Consider the following 19,349-nt stretch of genomic DNA (forward strand, 5'->3'; position numbering starts at 1 on the left):
GATAATTTAAAGAACATTCCCCAGACAATACTGAAAGTCGACTTCCAAAAATACTTGGAGTAATGCCACCATCATTAAACTAAGCAGATAAGTTTCAAGGTGAATGGTTTTAAAAGGGACACCAGCTACTTGGACGTGTCTTTCCTCTGCAGAATAAATTGCTTGTTGTTTTATAGTCATGCAAGGAACACTGAGTTCCTACTATGTGCTTGTCCCTGTGGTAGATGTAAGTGATTTTGGGCAGATGTTCTTAGTCTAGTGGGAAAGAAAGAAATGTTCAAAATAATGATTATAGAAGGGGATAAATAATCATAGAAGGATCAGAGTGTAATGAAAGTAGAGAGGAGGGGTTTGCCTAGGGAGTCAAAAAAGCTTCACAGCAGCAAGGATACTTGCAGTGGCCACCACGTGAACAGTAGAGAGGGGATATCCCAGGCTGAGAGACGTAAGAGAGGCCCGGAGATGAGAAGGAGGCTGGGGAACTGCACACGTGAGTGCAAGTGGAGTGTAGGCTGCTCATGGGAAATCGGAAGGTAACGTGCCCTGGGAAGCCAGATGGAGTCCTGACCTGACTGGAAAGGGCTTTGTAAGTGCAGTGGTGGAGTTTGGAGTTTATCCTCTAGGTGGTAGAGCACCACTGAAAGATTATTAAGCAGAGATGGCCATAGTCATAATTTTTGAAAGACTGTTCTGGTAGCACTATGCAGCTGAGTTAGAGTAGGGAGAGATGGGGGCAAGTGGCTTGGGAGGCTATCGCAGTGGTGCAGGGAAGAGTGAGCCTACACTTCAGGAGGGGAGTGATGATGGATGATGATGAGGGAACAGTTTTGAAAGATATTTAGGAACCGAGGAGGCAGGTTGTCATGAATGACTGGATAAGAAGGGGAAGGGGAAGGGAAAGACTGGGATCCTCTCAAGTGGGCATGGCTGGATATTGGCATTTGGCAGGATTGGGATTCAGGAGAGAAACACATTTGGGGGCACTTGGTCCTGTTTTGCCCTTATTGTATTTGAAATGCTTGTTCCTACTCATTTCTATCTTTATTGATTCCTGCTCTGTGCTAGATAGTGTGCTAGACTCAGGATATGTCAAAGAAAAGAGTTCAAATGTTCTGTGTGCCTATGACCCTTTCAGTCTAATGAGAGAGACAGACATAAACAAATTACCCAACTAATTACTTAATTGTAAGTAAATAAGGAAAGGACCTAACTCATAAGGCCCTAGGCAATCTATTTTAGATTTTAGCAGAATACCCTGGTCTTCTAAATGATCGAGATTTGGAGGTCATTGGTGAGTAATTGCTTAACTAAAGCCATTAGTGAGATTGCCTAGACTTGGTTTGCACAAATGAACAGGAAACGGGACTGCAGTTAGAATAATTTGAACATTTAAGAGAATGGTGGATGAATAAAGCCCGAGATGATCTGGGAAAGAATGGCAGAGAGCTTGAAAGCCATGTAGAAAGGGTTGAGAATGTGGCAGAGAGGTCAAATAATATAGGTGTACAAAAGTTCCCATGGCCTAGGAGCCAGGCCAAGTCTGTGTTGGCTCTTGCAAGAACAGATACAGTAGAGTGGGAGGTGTACAAGCCATATTTCATTTGGTGGTGAACTGGAGCTGGCTTACCCTGATGTATGAGAGCTAGATTGTTACATTTTCAGGAATCATGCAAGCTGGTTGTTAAACATAGCCATTACTGAAAATTAAATTATGAACACTTACAATTAAATAAATCACATTAAAAATAAGTGTAATAAATATTCAAAACACATCCTTCTTAATTATTCTACATTTCCTATTATCTATGCTCCTAAAGTTATTCATGTCTATTTTATTTGAGTGATGGATGTCGTACGTAACAATGTGCTACTGCACAGCTCTTCTGAAGTCTGTGTTCATTGACTTCATTTTGGCGTCTTGAAATTAGCCATAGTATTTGCACCATGCAAACTGGCACATGTTACACATAAAACAGAAGCTTTGTTTTGTTGTTCATGTAGCCTTCAAGTGATAAAGATAATGTTAATAATGCAGATTAAACTCGAAAGGAGTCGGATATGAAGTAATTATATTGAGAGTGGCACAAAATACCTGAGGAAATATTTCCCAAATACATAAACTATTATTCAGTACAAAGAAGAACTTGCTCCCATTATTTATGAGCAAGAAAAGCTCCAACATACATATTCATTGTTTCACTTTTGTCATATTTATTAATGTAAAAGAAAATATCAAGCAAATTTCATGTCAGAATGAATCAGATTTATAAATATCAGTGAAAGAATTTTCTAATAAACAGTTGGCTATGTGGAATTACAGAAAGGAATATTGTGTATGTTACTTGTAAATTATGTGCTGTATCTCCTTTATATTGGTGAAATTTATTATAAATATATATGTATACACACATATGTATATACGTACACACATTTATTTTTATGAGAACTGATTGCTGAATTACCAGCATACAATAGCTGTACATATGAGATGTATGGGAACCACTACTCTTTTGAAAAGCGTGGCAGAAAGAGGATGTTCCCTCTGTACTAGATAATAGGTAGCCCGAAAACATGCAGGTTGGGGGACTTCTTTTTTGTGTGTTTGTGTTTTCAGTTGAATGGGTTTATAGTCCTAAAGAGAGGAGCCAGTAGAGAGCGACTGAAGGTATAGAAGAAGATAGAAGCAAATGCTGGAAGGTCACAAAGAAATGGTAGAAAATAAGATACACACCATTGTGGGAAAATTATCCATGAATGCAGGGTGGACCTCTATTCCTGTAAGGATGAGTAATGATAATATAAGGTGGAATAAATTCAAGTACATGTACATTAAAATCATTTGCATCAGTGAATTTTAATTTAAGAAGTAGACAGGATGAGCGCAAGAAAACCTGAAAAGGTAAAATACTGTTTACCTCTTATTGACCAGGGCAACTTTACATGCTACTTCAATTTCTGAAATATTTTGTTGTATTTTTAGTCTGTTATTCTAGATGGACATATATATTTTTTAAAATGACAGACACTTTAAAGGCACCTCACACATTTGAATGCCAAGTATCATTTTACTTAGTGTTCTTTTAGTTACATAATTATTTTACTTAGCACTGCAATGTAATGCTGCATTTCCATGGACCCGGGTTAAGTTTCCACAATATGATCAGAAATGGGGTATAATTTGAGGCTGACGATGCTGCATTCACTGCATGCATGGATAGTTTGAACACAAGGTAAAATGTTATCCAGACTGCTGAAGACAACAAGTCTTATTTTGGATCATGACTTTCTTCAGCAGTGTAATTTATAACTTTTTCACTTGGATTCTTGCTTTTAACACACTCATATTTATATATATATGCTTCCCTCAGAGAAATGTATAACATTTTGTTTATACTATCTCAGTTCTATTAGGTTTTCATGATTAAAGTTTACAGTCCTCATTTTTCTCTCAGTTGAAATATACTAAAATAACTTCTATATTTGCACAGCACTACAATATTTCAAATCTTTTCACCTCTGTTTTCTCAAATATATATTAAAGAACTAGCCTAAATATTCAGAGATACTGGCACTGATGATGGGTATTGGTATTAGTACAGAAGCAACCGGCCCTCGTTGTCATTATAGCTTTTAATTTTTAGCCTGATGCTGTGGTTACCTCCTTTGCAGTCTAATAGCACCTCAGCCATCTGGCTGAAGATCTCTAGGTCTCAGTCTTGATGTTTGGAGAATAATGCCTCACAGTGTATTGGTGTTAGAACACTGTCACAGCCCTGCTCAGGTAGCTGATCCTTTGATTGACTCATGGCTGCAAGATGCTACTGCTGGTCTAAACTTCATGTTCACATTCAAGGTAGGAAAAGGAGACGGGTGTGGATGGGACAGCACCAGGCACACCTGTGTTGTCCTGTTTAATCACAAAAGCAAAAGCTTTAGAGAAACTTCCTCAGCAGGGTTCTGCTTATATCTCATTGGCCACCCCTAGCTGCAGGAGAGTTTGGGAAGTGACTATTTAGCCTTTCAACATCTATAGCAAGAGACAGCAAAAGAGAAGTTGATAGAGGATGCCTTTGGTTAACCAATTAGCAGTGTTTGCCAAAGGTGAGGATCTCAAGATCTGGCTAGCTCCAATCTTTGCATTTCTATTGTTTACTAATTTAAGGCTGTCTTACCTAGACTGCAGCCTTTTTAGTCTCCTTACCTGCAGGCCAACAAGAAACTTCTTGGCCCCCATATAGACCTTACTTTTAATTGGTAAGTAAGGCCATGGGACAGTCCCTTCTGGGGGAGAGGACCCATTCTTCAATGCCAGTCCAGAAAATCAGACAAAATCCTGAACTTGTAAGGGAACCAAAGTTAACAGTATCTCAGTACTGAGTGTGGCTTCTGGGAAGCTCCTGTAAAAATGATCAGCAAGGAGGAAAGTAATCTGAGAATCTGCCTGAAAATATTTTTTGTATATAAAACAAATATCTGCATATGTTCCTGGGTGGTTTCCTGGTTGGTGTGAAACCATACATCCAGGCTTCTCGTTTGAAATATGTTAGTTTCTTTGCAGCTAAAAATTATTAGACAAGAGTGAAGTTTAAGTAAACTGTGGACAACTTGGGAGCACTGAGAATGGATCTAAAATGACTGTATTTCAGAACTCCCTGTCTAGATCAATCTTGCCCTATTCACACCTGCAGAAATAAAATATTTCTGACCCTCTAGGCATAGCATAATTCTGTTTTGGGTGTGTGAGAATAATCTTCAAAATGACAAAAAATTTGCAGTGCACATATGAAAAGGCAATTATTAAATTATTTACATAATTAAATTCCTCCATGAAGATATAGTGAGATATCTATTTTTTTGAGCTCTTATTGTATTCCACTACTGGGGTAAGTGATTTATATATATCATTTTATATCCTTGAAGTAGTTACTGTTACTTTCCCCTTTTGAAATATCTAATGCTCATAGAGGTTAAGTTACTAGCCCAAGGTTTCAATGCCAGTAATTCCTGGCAGCTGTGATTTGAAACCAGTCAGTTTGCCATACCTGCCAGGTGTGCTCTTAATAATGATAACAATTAGGCATTATGCCAAAGAGTTTTATAGTCATTTCACCTATTACTTATTAAAATCCTCGATGTTGGTCCTATTATCATCATTCCAGTTTTACAACTGAGCACATGGGGTGTTAGATTCAGTAGCTGTCTCCATTTCTCACAGCTTCCAAGGCATGACTTGCCACCTAGGCAGTCTGGCCTGACTCCGCATGGACCTAAACTCTCTACTGTACTGCCTGTGTGTAGTTAGTTGTATGTTTGACTTGCATCTCTATAATTTTCTATAAAATGTAATGTTTCTAAAGAAAAGAAAGTCTTTTCAAGTTTCTTAACAGTTTCATGCTGAGAGAGAACTTTTCTCTGCTAGACCAAATTTGATAGCTATTTTTCTGGTGTACATTAAAGAACATTTGATAAAGGTTACTTGGTGTCTTATATATAAGACCAGAGCTTATATTAGATCATTTTTAGGTGACAAGCAAATTTCTTTATCCAAATTAACTAGGTTTATATTAGAAAAATTCCAGGCTGAGAAAATCTGACACAGATTCTGTAGTGATGAACGATTATGCCTGTATGGAAAAGTTATGTTTTATGTTACTTGCTGATGTTTTATGATAAGGGAAAGGTAATCACTTTTATTCTTCAAATACCACTTTGGTTAAAGGAAAGTAAAGAAAGTAATATGTACTCCTTTATACTGTGAATTGACTGGGAAGAAAATATGATTTCTCTCTAGTCTCAAAAAATAATCTACTTCATTACAGAAACATTCATATGAAATTATAGTTCATTTTAGACCAGTGGCATTTTTTGATTTTGGTTTAAATATGTATGAAATACATTATAATAAAAATCTGTTACATGAAAAAAAAATTAACTGTATTATTCCAGGCACTTTTCACCATCTAACTCCCTTTCACCCAAATTCACTGCTTTATTTTATAGTGATTGACTCACAGGAGAAAGATCTGTGACATCTATCTTACTGCCTACCCTTGGGGAAAATTGACTTAAATGTATGAAAGGATATTTCAAACGTTGACTCAGACTAAATAAATGTGCTAAATTTGATACAGTGAGTGGGAAATTTTTCTCACCACATGGAACCACTAATGAGCTTGGGAGGTAAACATGGTTAAGTAGACATAGCTGCCTTTTTATTTTTTTATTTTTATTTCAAAAAATATTTTGTTAAGGTATTATTGATACACACTCTTATGAAGGTTTCACATGAGAAAACAACGTGGTTACTACATTTACCCATATTATCAAGTCCCCACCCATACCCCAATGCAGTCACTGTGCGTCAGTGTAGTAAGATGCCACAGATTCACTGTTTGCCTTCTCTGTGCTACACTGCTTTCTCTGTGACCCCCCACACCATGTGTACTAAACATAATACCCCTCAATCCCCTTCTCCCTCCCTCCCCATCCACCCTCCCACACCCCTCCCCTATGGTAACCACTAATCCCTTCTTGGCGTCTGTGAGTCTGCTGCTGTTTTGTTCCTTCAGTCTTGCATTGTTGATATACTCCACAAATGAGGGAAATCATTTGGCACTTGTCTTTCTCCACCTGGCTTATTTCACTGAGCATAATATCCTCCAGCTTTATCCATGTTGTTGCAAGTGGTAGGATTTGTTTTTCTTATGGCTATATAGTATTCCATTGTATATATGTACCACCTCTTCTTTATCCATTCATCTACTGATGGACACTTAGGTTGCTTCTATATCTTGGCTATTGTAAATAGTGCTGTGAAAAACATAGGAGTGTATATGTCTTTTTGAATCTGAGAAGTTGTATTCTTTGGGTAAATTCCAAGGAGTGGTATTCCGGGGTCAAATGCTTTTCCTATTTTTAGTTTTATGAGGAATCTCCATATTGCTTTCCACAATGGTTGAACTAGCTTACATTCCCAGCAGCAATGTAGGAGGGTTCCCCTTTCTCCACATCCTTGCCAGCATTTGTTATTCTTAGTCTTTTTGATGCTGGTCATCCTTACTGGTGTGAGGTGATATCTCCTTGTGGTTTTAATTTGCATTTCCCTGATGATTAGTGATGTGGAGCATCTTTTCATGTGTCTGTTGGCCATCTGAATTTCTTTAGAGAACTGTCTCTTCATATCCTCTGCCCATTTTTTAATCGAGTTATTTGCTTTTTGGGTGTTGAGGCATGTGAGTTCTTTATATATTTTGGATGTTGATCCCTTGTCGGATATGTCATTTAAAAATATATTCTCCTATACCGTAGGATGCCTTTTTGTTTTGTTGATGGTGTCCTTTTCCATACAGAAACTTTTTAGTTTGATGTAGTCCCATGTGTTCATTTTTGCTTTTGTTTCCCTTGCTTGAGGAGATTAGTTCAGGGAGAAGTTGCTCATGCTTATTATATTCAGGAGATTTTTGTCTATGTTGTTTTCTAAGAGTTTTATGGTTTCATGACTTACATTCAGGTCTTTGATCCATTTTGAGTTTACTTTTGTGTATGGGGTTAAACAATAATAGAGTTTCATTCTCTTCCAGGTAGCTGTCAAGTTTTGCCAGCTGTTTTTCAACACCAGTTGTTGAAGAGGCTGTCATTTCACCATTGTATGTCCATGGCTCCTTTATCGTATATTAATTGACCATATATGGTTGGGTTTATATCAGGGCTTTCTAGTGTGTTCCATTGGTCTATGGGTCTGTTCTTGTGCCAGTACCAAATTGTCTTATTACTACAGCTTTGTAGTAGAGTTTAAAGTTGGGGAGCATAATCCTCTCAGCTTTATTCTTCCTTCTCAGGATTGCTTTGGCTCTTTGGGGTCTTTTCTGGTTCCATATGTATTGTAGAACAATTTTCTCTAGTTCATTGAAGAATGCTGTTGGTATTTTGATAGGAATTGCATTGAATCTGTAGATTGCTTTAGACAGGATGGCCATATTGACAATATTAATTCTTCCTATCCATGAGCACAGGATGTGTTTCCATTTATTGGTATCTTTTAAAATTTCTCTCATGAGTATCTTGTAGTTTTCAGAGTATAGATCTTTCCTTTCCTTGGTTAGATTTATTTCTAGGTATTTTATTCTTTGTGATACAACTGTGAATAGGATTGTTTTCCTGATTTCTCTTTCAGCTAGTTCATTGTTAGTGTATAGGCATGCCACAGATTTCTGTGTATTAATTTTGTATCCTGCAACTTTGCTGAATTCAGATATTAGATCTAGTAGTTTTGGAGTGGATTCTTTGGGGTTTTTTATGTATAATATCATGTCTTCTGAAAACAGGGACAGTTTAACTTCTTCCTTGCCAATCTGGGTTCCTTTTATTTCTTTATGTTGTCTTGATTGCCGTGGCTAGGACCTCCAGTACTATGTTGAATAGAAGTGGGGAGAGTGGACATCCTTGTCTTGTTCCTGATCTTAAAGGAAAAACTTTCAGCCTCTCGCTGTTAAGTATGATGTTGGCTGTGGGTTTGTCATATATGGCCTTTATTATGTTGAGGTAGTTGCCCTCTATACCCATTTTGTTGAGAGTTTTTATGATGAATCGGTGTTGAATTTTGTCAAATGCTTTTTCAGCATCTATGGAGATTATCATGCAGTTTTTGTCCTTCTTTTTGTTGATGTGGTGGATGGTGTTGATGGATTTTCAAATATTGTACCATCCTTGCATCCCTGGAATAAATCCTATTTGATCATGATGGATCTTTTGATGTATTTTTTTTTTTAATAATTATTTTTTATTGAAGGGTAGTTGATGCACAGTATTACATTACATTAGTTTCAAGTGTACAACACAGTGGTAGAACATTTATATACATAATTTGAGGTTCCAGCTATCACCCTACCAAGCTGTTACAATATCTTGACTATATTCCTTATGCTATACATTACATCCCGGTTACTTATTTATTTTACCATTGGAAGTCTGTACTTTTTTTTTTTTTTTTTTGTGAGGGCATCTCTCATATTTATTGATCAAATGGTTGTTAACGACAATAAAATTCTGTATAGGGGAGTCAATGCTCAATGCACAATCATTAATCCACCCCAAGCCTAATTTTCGTCAGTCTCCAATCTTCTGAGTCATAACAAACAAGTTCTTACATGTAGAACAAATTCTTACATAATGAATAAGTTACATGGTGAACAGTACAAGGGCAGTCATCACAGAAGCTTTCGGTTTTGCTCATGCATTATGAACTCTAAACAGTCAGTTCAAATATGAATACTCATTTGGTTTTTATACTTGATTTATATGTGGATACCACATTTCTCTCTTTATTATTATTATTTTTAATAAAATGCTGAAGTGGTAGGTAGATACAAGATAAAGGTAGAAAACATAGTTTAGTGTTGTAAGAGAGCAAATGTAGATGACCAGGTGTGTGCCTGTAGACTATGTGTTAATCCAAGCTAGACAAGGGCAATAAAACATCCACGTATGCAGAAGATTTCTCTCAGAACAGGGGGGGTGAGGTTCTAAGCCTCACCTCTGTTGATCCCCAATTTCTCACCTGCTGGCCCCCCTGCGACTGTGCCTGTCTTAGGTTGTTCCTCCCTTGAGGAATCTTACCCGTCTCTGGCTAACCAGTCATCTTCCGGGGCCATACAGGGAAATGTAGAGTTGGTAAGTGAGAGAGAAGCCTTATTGTTTGAAAAGGTTAGCTTTTTACTTCTTTGCATATTTATGCCCTGTGGCTTCTATGCCCAGCATTTGTCTTGAGGTATCTTTACCACTTGGAGGAGTTATGATACTCGGTAAATTTGATATGAGGCACGAATTCTATTTAAGGGTTGTAATTAGGAAGGAAGAAGAAAAGCTATAGAAGTAGCAGGCGGAAGAAAACATGGGAAGATTGATTATTTCTTTGACATATCTTCTTGTAGAGTAACTTCAGCGTATATAGGTTTTAAGCTACTACTTAAATTGCGCACACACATTAACATAATAGGAGTATAGTTACATAACCAAAGCATATCTGTAATTACCAGCCATCTCCAGTGAAACCAAGAAAACCAGTTAGGCACCTTAGGCATTTGTGAAAACTTATCTATGATATGGTGGATATTGTCCAACTGAACTTGAACAGTCTGAGAGAAATCAGACAAATTAAAACAACCCATTCCTGGGGAATGTTCACATGCCATATGTTCTTTTAACAGTAAATAGTCTGTAGTTGTAAGAGTTTGGAGCGCTACAATTTGCACTTCTCCTAATTCTTGGTTGAGTTCCAACAGTATAGATCCAGTCAAATTTGTTGTTTTACTGTATGCACAGGCCAGCTTAGATATCTCCTTCCTCATTCCCATGGCAAGTCCAGGAACTGGTGGGATGAGTGCATCTACTGCTGTAGCAGTGCGTGGATCTTTGTTGGGGTTTTTTGATGATCATCTTCTGGCATGAGTCTTCCAGAGAGTGCAGATGTTGGAAGTTCTTTTTCATATCGTATCTTAGTTCATTTTCGGGGTAGCCCAATTAGGCTTTGATCCTCTGTATAAACACAAACAGACCCTTTGCCTACACTTTTATATGCCCTTTATACCCTTGTGTAGAACTCATTGGAGGTCACCACACAGAAACTGCCCTTTTTTTTTTTTTTTTGCTTTGTTTTTGGTATCACTAATCTACACTTACATGACGAATATTATGTTTACTAGGCTCTCCCCTATACCAGGTCTCCCCTATAAACCCCTTTACAGTCACTGTCCATCAGCATAGCAAAATGTTGTAGAATCACTACTTGCCTTCTCTGTGTTGTACAGCCCTCCCTTTTCTCCTACCCCCCCATGTATGTTAATCTTAATACTCCCCTACTTCTCCCCCCCTTATCCCTCCCTACCCACCCATCCTCCCCAGTCCCTTTCCCTTTGGTACCTGTTAGTCCATTCTTGAGTTCTGTGATTCTGCTGCTGTTTTGTTCCTTCAGTTTTTCCTTTGTTCTTATATTCCACAGATAAGTGAAATCATTTGGTATTTCTCTTTCTCCGCTTGGCTTGTTTCACTGAGCATAATACCCTCCAGCTCCATCCATGTTGCTGCAAATGATTGGATTTGCCCTTTTCTTATGGCTGAGTAGTATTCCATTGTGTATATGTACCACATCTTCTTTATCCATTCATCTATCGATGGACATTTAGGTTGCTTCCAATTCTTGGCTATTGTAAATAGTGCTGCAATAAACATAGGGGTGCATCTGTCTTTCTCAAACTTGATTGCTGCGTTCTTAGGGTAAATTCCTAGGAGTGCAATTCCTGGGTCAAATGGTAAGTCTGTTTTGAGCATTTTGATATACCTCCATACTGCTTTCCACAATGGTTGAACTAACTTACATTCCCACCAGCAGTGTAGGAGGGTTCCCCTTTCTCCACAGCCTCGCCAACATTTGTTGTTGTTTGTCTTTTGGATGGCAGCCATCCTTACTGGTGTGAGGTGATACCTCATTGTAGTTTTAATTTGCATTTCTCTGATAATTAGCGATGTGGAGCATCTTTTCATGTGTCTGTTGGCCATCTGTATTTCTTTTTTGGAGAACTGTCTGTTCAGTTCCTCTGCCCATTTTTTAATTGGGTTATTTGTTTTTTGTTTGTTGAGGCGTGTGAGCTCTTTATATATTCTGGACGTCAAGCCTTTATCGGATGTGTCATTTTCAAATATATTCTCCCATACTGAGACTGGTTAGGTCTGTCTCCTTCTCTGGTGTTGTCTCTGTGATCTTTGTCTGCCTGTAGCTTTGCCTTTTCATGGTGATAGGAATAGTCTGCAGAACTGGGACGAGTGACGGCTGGAAGGACTTCCTTTCTTGTTGGTTTGTGGCCCTTCTCTCCTGGGAGAACAGCGGCCTCTAGTGGCTTGTGCTGCACAGCTGCGCGCAGACAGGGTTCCTGCTTCCTGCCCGGCTGCTATGGAGTTAATCTCCGCTGTTGCTGTGGGCGTGGCCTGGCTCGGGCAGCTACTCCAAAATGGTGGAGTCGCGTTGGAGCAGGAGCTGCTGGGAGGCTATTTATCTCCGTAAGGGGCCTCCCTGCTCCCTGCAGCCCAGGGGTTAGGGTGCCCAGAGATCCCGGATTCCCTACCTCTGGATTAAGTGACCCGCCCTGCCCCTTTAAGACTTCCAAAAAGCACCCGCCAAAACAAAACAACGCCCACCAACAAAAAAGAAAAAAAAATTTTTTTTTAATTAAAAAAAAAAAAAAAAAAAAAAAAGGTGGTCGTTCGTTTTTCTTTATTCTCCGGTGCCAGCCTCAGGCCTCTGCTCACCGGTCTTTCTGCCCTGTTTCCCTAGTATTGGGGTCCCTATCCCTTTAAAACTCCGAAAAAGCGCTTGCCAAAACAAAACAGCAAAAAAGCAAAAAAAAAAAAATGGTCGCGCGCTTTTCTTATGCCCTCAGTCGCCCAGCCTCCAGTGCCTGCTTACTGTTCTTGCTGCCCTGTTTTCCTAGTATCGAGCGCCCTGCACTCTGGCCCGAATGGCGGGGGCTGGGTGCTCGGCAGCCCTGTGCTCCGTCTCCCTCCCGCTCTGCCTGCTCTTCTCCCGCCGGGAGCTCGGGGGAGGGGCGCTCGGCTCCCGCGGGGCCGGGGCTTGTATCTTACCCCCTTCGCGAGGCGCTGGGTTCTCTCAGGTGCGGATGTGGTCTGGATATTGTCCTGTGTCCTCTGGTCTTTATTCTGGGAATGGTTGTCTTTGTTATATTTTCATAGATATATGTTGTTTTGGGAGGAGATTTCCACTGCTCTACTCACGCCGCCATCTTCTGCCCCCTCTCTCCCTTTTGATGTATTTTTGAATTCGCTTTGCTATTATGTATATATTTTTTTCTACCTGAAAACATTCTGTTTTATTAAAACAAAACCAAAGACTTAAATCTCAAGTTCTATAGTTTTACAGCCAGGTCTTCCTGAAGTAAGCACATAGATTTCCTTTCTCACAGACAAGTCAATATGCAGGAGGAAGCCACGAAGGACACAAGGCAATCTGACACACTGTACTCTGTTCAAGTCAGTCCTTACACTTCATCAGCTTGTTAATATTTTGTTGAGTATTTTTGCATCTATGTTCATCAGGGATATTGGTCTGTAATTTTCTTTTTTTGTGTGTGTGTCTTTGCCTGGTTTTGGTATTAGAATGATACTGGCCTCATAGAATGAGTTTGAAAGTATTCCCTCTTCTTCTACTCTTTGGAAAACTTTAAGGAGGATGGGTATTAGGTCTTCCCTAAATGTTTGATAAAATTCAGCAGTAAAGCCATCTGGTACAGACATTTTGTTCTTAGGTAGGTTTTAGATTACCAATTCAATTTCTTTGCTGGTAATTGGTCTGTTCATATTTTTTGTTTCTTTCTGGGTCAGCCTTGGAAGGTTCTATTCTTCAGGAAAGCTGTCCATTTCTTCTAGGTTATCCAGTTTGTTAGCATACAATCTTTCATAGTATTCTCTAATAATTCTTCATATTTCTGTGATATCTGTAGTGATTTTTCCTTTCTCATTTCTGATTCTGTTTATGTGTGTAGATTCTCTTTTTTTCTTGATAAATCTGGCTAGGGGTTTATCTGTTTTGTTTATTTTCTTGAAGAACCAGCTCTTGCTTTCATTGATTCTTTCTATTGTTTTTATTCTTCTCAATTTTATTTATTTCTGCTGTAATCTTTATTATGTCCCTCCTACTGACTTTGGGCCTCATTTGTTCTTCTTTTTCTAGTTTCATTAATTGTGAATTTAGACTGTTCATATGAGATTGTTCTTCTTACCTGAGGTAGGACTGTATTGCAATATACTTTCCTCTTAGCACGGCCTTCTCTGCATCCCACAGATTTTGTGGTGAATTATTGTTGTCATTTGTCTCCATATATTGCTTGATCTTTGTTTTTATTTGGTCATTGATCCATTGGTTATTTAGGAGCATGTTGTGAAGCCTCCATGTGTTTGTGAGATTTTTCATTTTCTTTGCATAATTTATTTCTAGTTTCATACCTTTCTGGTCTGAGAAACTGATTGGTACAATTTCAATCTTTTTGAATTTACTGAGGCTCTTTTTGTGGCCTAGTATATGATCTTTTCTTGAAAATGTTCCATGTGCACTTGAGAAGAATGTGTATCCTGCTGCTTTTGGGTGTAGAGTTCTATAGGTGTTTGTTAGGTCCATCTGTTCTAATATGTTGTCCAGTGCCTCTGTCTCCTTACTTACTTTCTGTCTGGTGGATCTGTCCTTTGTAGTGAGTGAAGTGTTGAAGTCTCCTAGAATGAATGCATTTCATTCTACTTCCCCTTTCTGTTAGTATTTGTTTCACATATGTAGGTGCTCCTTTGTTGGGTGCATAGATATTTATAATGGTTGTATCTTTTTGTTGGATTGACCCATTTATCATTATGTAATGTCCTTCTTTGTCTCTTCTGACTTTCTTTGTTTTGAAGTCTATTTTGTCTAGTACAAGTACTGCAACTTCTGCTTTTTTCTCCCTATTAGTTGCATGAAATATCTTTTTCCATCCCTTCACTTTTAGTCTGTGTATGTCTTTGTGTTTAAAGTGAGTCTCTTGTAGTCAGCATATAGATGGGTCTTGTTTTTTTATCCATTCAGTGACTCTGTGTGTTTTGATTGGTGCATTCAGACCATTTACATTTAGGGTGATTATTGATAGGTATGTACTTATTGCCATTGCAGGCTTTACATTCGTGGTTACCAAAGGTTCAAGGTTAACTTCCTTACTATCTAAGAGTATAACTTAGCTCACTTAATATGCTATTACAAGCACAATCTAAAGGTTCCTTTTTTTCTCCTTCTTTTTCTTCCTCCTCCATTCTTTGAATATTAGGTATCATATTTTGTGCTCTTTGTCCCTTGATTGACTTTGGGGATAGTTAATTTAATTTTGCATTTGCTTAGTAATTAACTGTTCTACTTTCTTTACTGTGGTTTTATTACCTCTGGTGACAGCTATTAAACTTTAGGAACAGTTCCATCTATAGAAGCCCCTTGAAAATACACTGTAGAGATGGTTTGTGGGAGCTAAATTCTCTCAGCTTTTGCTTATCTGGAAATTATTTAATTCCTCCTTCAAATTTAAATGATAGTCTTGCCAGATAAAGTATTCTTGGCTCAAGGCCCTTCTGCTTCAATGCATTAAATACATCATGCCATTCCCTTCTGGCCTGTAAGGTTTCTGCTGAGAATTCTGATGATAGCCTAATGGGCTTTCTTTTGTATGTGATCTTATTTGTCTCTCTGGCTGCTTTTAGTAGTCTGTCCTTATCCTTGATCTTTGCCATTTTAGTTACTATATGTCTTGGTGTTGTCTTCCTTGGGTCCCTTGTGTTGGGAGATCTGTGCACCTCCATGGCCTGAGAGGCTATCTCCTTCCCCAGATTGGTGATGTTTTCAGCAATTACCTCCTTAAAGACACTTTCGATCCATTTTTCTCTCTCTTTTTCTCCTGGCACCCCTATAATGTGAATATTGTTCCGTTTGGATTGGTCACATAGTTCTCTTAATATTCTTTCATTCTTAGAGATCCTTTTTTCTCTCTGTGCCTTAGCTTCTTTGTATTTCTCTTCTATAATTTTTATTTAATTTATCATCTTCTCCACTGTATATAATCAGCTTTAAAACTTTCCATTGTATGTTTCATTTCTGATACTGTGTTCCGTAATGATTGAATCTCTGACTGGAATTCATTCCTGAGTTCTTGAATATTTTTCTGTACCTCCATGAGCATGTTAATGATTTTATTTTGAAATCTGTTTCAGGAAGATTCATGAGGTCTATTTTGTTTTAATCATTTTCAGGTGTTGTATGCATAATTTTACTTTGAACCAGGTTCATTTGGCAATTCATATTTGTATATGGCTACCTCTAGTGCCTAGCAATTCTAGTCTCTGGAGCTGCTCAGCCCCTGAAGTAATGTTGGGGGCCTTAGGGGAATAGTATTGGTGTCTGGGTGGTGGAAAGAGCTGTTTCCTGCTTCCTGGATGGTGTGCCTGTCTCCACTGCCAGAACTAGTGGGCTGAGCACACACAGGTATAAGCCTCAATGCTTTGCCTTGTAGTTGCTGTAGATGGGATCTCTATCTGGCTGGCCTAATGCCAGGGTAGGTTTTGCCGGTTTGTGAGCCAGGTGGGACTGGCCAGGAGAAAGGTGCACTAGGCTGCTTATCATGGAAGGGGTCCTTGAAGCTGTTTAGTTAATCAGGAAGCTGGAGCACCTGAAGACTGTGAAATTTCCCCACCTGTTGGGCAGAGTGCACCCAGACAATTTTGTCTACTTGTCCTTTCTCCTGAGCAGTAAGCTCTGTGCAGTTCTTGCCCCTTTAGCAGCCCTCTTTTTGTTAGGAAGTCTCTCAGACTGCCCGCCTTTCTTTTTTTCCAGGCCAGCGGGATATAGATCCCTGCTTTCCACAAGTGGCTGGAATCTCAGTCTCTCCAGGTATTCTTCCTGTCTTAGCTTTCCAACCCTCTAATCATGAGAGTACCATGAAAGCACCATGAAATGTAGGTTTGTGCTCCCAGAGCAGATCTCTGGATTTAGGTATTCAGCAGTCCCAGGCCTCCACTTCCTACCCACTCCATTTCTCTTCCTCCCACTGGTGAGTTGGGGTGGGGGAAGGGCTTGGGTTCTGCCAGGCCATGGCTTTGATATGTTACCCTGTTCAGTGAGGTTTGTTCTTTTCTCCATGCATATGCAGTTTGGCACAGTCCTCTTTTCTGTTGCTCTTTCAGGATTGGTTGTATTAATTATAGTTTTGTATTATATGTGGTTTTAGGAGGAAGCCTCTGTCTCACCTCTCACACCACCATCTTTAATCCTAGTATCCATAGCTGCCTCTTTATTACAATAATTCTGAATTGGTCTATGAACATGAATATCATTTTAGTGAACTTCACATTTGTATCTTTATGACTGGCCAAAGAAAAAAAACCAAACCAAAATGAAACAAAATAAAATATCTCCAGATGAGAGGGGTGTTGTGGATTGAATCATATTCTCTAAAGATGTATTCAAGTCCTCACTGCTGGTACCTATGAATGTGACCTTGGTTGGAAAAAGGGTCTTTGTAGATGTAATGAAGATGAGGTCATGGTAGAGTCAGGTAGGCTGTTAATCCAATATGACTGATGTCCTTACGATAAAAGGAGAAGAGACACACATACACACCCGAGAACACCACATGACAGTGGGGTGATGCAGCCACAGGCAGGAATACTAAGGGTTTGTTAGCCACCTCCGGAAGCTGGAAAGAGGCAAGCAAGGACTCTCCTGCATCTCAGAGCAGCATAGCCTTGCTGCATCTTGGTTTCAGACTTCTAGTCTCTCAAACTGTGAGAGAAGAATCATCTGTTGTTTTAAGCCTTCTAGTCTGTAGTAACAGCCCTAGAGAATTAGTACAAGAGGTAGGAATGGAGCAATAATGAAAGGAGTCAGTGGTCATGCTCCGTGAACTTACTCTTTCTTCTGAAGTTCCACATTTTCCATTCTCTACCCCTCAAAAACTCAGAAAACTTGGTTCTGTTTCTGCCTCTGTCAATATCTTTACAACATTCCTTTATCTTTCTGGCTCTCATTTACAAGTGAAGCTCTCATACCACTCAGAGTAATAATAATGGCCAACATTTATGGGACTTCCTCATGCCAGGTCCAGGGTTCAATGCTGATTGTGCATTATTTCATTTATTCCTCAAGAATCCTATGAGGAACCTGTTTTTATTATCTGTACTTTGCAAATAGTGAAATAATGTACTTCTCTGTGACTTCTCACTTTTTCTTGACTTTCCCTTCAGAAACTTGAACTTGGGAGTCAGATCTGAAATAGCCTTAGTATTTATATTCTCTTGATGGATAAGTTAACAACCAGATATGTAACTTGATTTAATCTGAGGAGAAACTGGGTGAAAGCCATTGGAAAGGGCTGTCACATCAAATGATACTTTCACATTGGTCACGTCACAATTTCTTTATGTGCCAAACAGAGGGTCCATATTTTCTTTTTAAAAATTCTCTCCTTGTTAAACTTTACCCTTTTTATATTGTAAAAAAATAATTTAATGTAATTCCTTTATTTTCTAGCTTGCTTAAAAATTTCATTATTGGAGCTCCTTCAAATTAGGATATAGTGGAATAAATTAATGATGTAGCTGCCATTGCTGATATTCACTGTGTGCTAGGCACTTCATTATGTTCAGCAACCTATGAGATAGTTGATATACAGCTTAAAGACGGAGGCTTAAAAAGTAACTTGGTCAAAATTACTAGTCTTCAAATTCTTGTCTATTTTACTTTCATAGTCTACTTTTGAATGTTCTTGTTAGAGAGGGCCATTAACACAATGACATGGACTAATTTATCAGATTAATGATCAACTTGGAAGTGAAGCATCTGGACTCTGTGAGGATACTGGTTAAGACAGGTGAGTGTGGAAATCCGGAAGCATCTAAAAAATGGTGTACTGAATGGAGTGGCTTAGGCTTCAGGACAAGGTGCACTGTGAGGACCACAGGTATGTCAGCATGGGGACAACAAAGATGAACTTGGCTTCTTTCAAGTTATTTTATCTAAAGCTATCCTAGAATTTGACTAATTTATCCTTAATTACCATAATTAGGGCAGAGCAAAAATGGGATGTTTCCTCCTTAACTTTTTGGTTGCTTATATTCTCCTATTTAAGAACACAGTGACAAACTTTATGCTCTACTCTTAACGTGGACCTTCTAGTAAATGATAGGCTACCACCCTATAATAGAAAAGTTACATTTGAAATCAGAGTGCATAATAAGTCCATTCCATGCTGTTTCCTTGGAAGGCATAGACACTCTGTCACATGCCTCTAATTCTAAAAATTATTAGAAAATACAGCAAGCAGTAGTGTTTCAGTAGATCTTAAAGGTAAAACTGATCTGACCAAGCAATGGATGTTGGTTAAGTGAAATATGAATGACTTTCTGTTCTATCTGAGCTGAGATGTTTGCATAGAAAATATTTATTATGCCATAGTAGAAAGACTGAAGCTACCAGTTTCTTGCTACTCAAACTTGCCTTGGTTAATTTGTCCTCTGTCTTCTAGACCCTAGAGAACTGTCAGTCTTCTGAAGAACTGGGCAGTATAGTGAAGGAAACAGGAAGAGACTTCAGGTTGCTTAGCTAGTTTAACCAGAAGAGTTTACTGGCGAAATGTACTTGGATGGTGAATAGACACTGGAAAGTCTGACTGTCTAATTTGGATTTTCCCTAAATATCTGTCATAGTGAAGTGAAATATCTACTGGATTGGAAGTGTGTCAGTATTTTGGTCACAGCTCTGCTATAAATTAACTTTAGGACTG

The 19,349-nt window shown here is 38.7% G+C and overlaps 1 protein-coding gene across 1 annotated transcript in view; it reads left to right on the forward strand.

The window, feature by feature from the left end:
• HDAC9 (histone deacetylase 9) overlaps window positions 1-19,349 on the forward strand; it is a 930,736-nt gene that overhangs the window by 20,036 nt on the left and 891,351 nt on the right. Inside the window, exon 2 of the mRNA XM_057504568.1 lies at window positions 16,403-16,459. The gene's annotated coding sequence lies outside the window, so the exon portion shown is untranslated. The remainder of the gene's footprint in view (window positions 1-16,402; window positions 16,460-19,349) is intronic.

The sequence above is a fragment of the Manis pentadactyla genome, chromosome 7 (assembly GCF_030020395.1).
Source record: "Manis pentadactyla isolate mManPen7 chromosome 7, mManPen7.hap1, whole genome shotgun sequence".
Lineage (NCBI taxonomy): Eukaryota > Metazoa > Chordata > Mammalia > Pholidota > Manidae > Manis > Manis pentadactyla.